We start from the raw sequence: 1,631 nt of genomic DNA on the forward strand, positions 1-1,631 counted from the left end.
TACATATTTTAGTTATTTTCTAGAGATTGATTTGGAGTTAATCCATATAATCAGAAATTTAAACAATAATAGCATTCATATTTCAGAAGGAAAGTCATGACTATTTACATCTTTGAGCATGTTTTCTTTGAATTTTATTTTAAATCCAATTAACACAATTAATTGGATTCCTTCTTTGCCCAATCTCTTTCTAACTGGGTTGGAGTCTAGCCTTTGATCTCTGAGTACCTCAAACCAAGCTTGTGGATATGTAGAAAGGAAAAATCATTTTGTAATTGTCAGGGTGGACCACACAAAAACACTTGTGTCCCTGTGTCTACTCTGTACAACACACAAAGCCGTTCATTTCCAGGCTCACGGCTTTATTGGGTGAAACATACTCATATGATGGAGCGAGTGGCAACACAGTGCCCAGATTGCTTTCATCCTTGTAAACATAACTATTACACTAAGACATGTAGAAACAGGTAGAGTTGAGATTAGTGAGTATTTGAGAGTTTTATATGGTCTTAAATACTATCTACAGGCACTAAAAATGGCCTGCTTTGAACTGAGCAAGCAGCTATCTCCCCTGGTCCTAGTACAGCCCCTGTGTCCTCTTCCAATTCTTGGTTTTATTCATTGTTTTACACATTTAAAAATTAATGTTCTCCATGTAAACAATTACATAGTAGTAACATGAAGATCAAATACTTTGAGAGGGCCTGTATAAAATGTACTCAGGCTCACTCAAAACTATTGTTTTAAAGATAGCATAACAATCAAACCAAGAAATTGTACTAGCATGCTATAAGATAGTTCTGTGACATTTGCCCACATGTAAAAAAATTTATAAATTTCAGAGAATTTAATACTTAAAATGCCCCATCACAAGAACTATGTCTCCGCTACCCTTTACAGTTAGACCCACCCATCTATTCAATGATGTCCAATGCCTGAAAACTGTTAACTTTTCCATAATCTTCACAATTTCGTTATTTGAATATGCTATCTAAATGGTCACACTATGTAACCCTCTCATTACTCAACATAATATCCTTGATAAATTCAAATAAGTAAATTCTACCTTATAGTTGAATAGTATTTCATGGTATAGGTGTGTCATAATTTGTTTAGCCACTTACTCCTTAATAACTCTTACATTAACACACTATCCAGTTAATCTGATTATATAATAATCCCAAACTACTTTAAATGAGATCAATATTTTCTTTTGGGATTATTTTTTCATATCTATTAAAAAACAAGAAACCAAAATTTCAGAACTAATAATCATTCCAATTGTCTCTCTTCTTCTATAATAACATTTTACACACACAAATATAATATTATATATTATATATTATATTATATAATACATGTATTATATAATGTATATACATATATAATTATATAATACATATATTATATATGTATATATATGCACATATATATATATATGTATAAAGCAGGTAAAATAAACATGATACACTGCAATGGTAAAGATATACTATTCCTTGAATGCTTTAAATTGAGCCCACTGAATCAAATCACCATGTAGTCAATGTTTCTTAAAACTCTGAGAATTATTCTCATAGTTGGTGTAATTCTGAAAAAGAAACACATAGGGCTGGCAATATAACTCAGAGAGT

The sequence above is a fragment of the Mastomys coucha genome, unplaced genomic scaffold, assembly GCF_008632895.1.
Source record: "Mastomys coucha isolate ucsf_1 unplaced genomic scaffold, UCSF_Mcou_1 pScaffold20, whole genome shotgun sequence".
In the NCBI taxonomy this organism is placed as follows: Eukaryota; Metazoa; Chordata; class Mammalia; order Rodentia; family Muridae; genus Mastomys; species Mastomys coucha.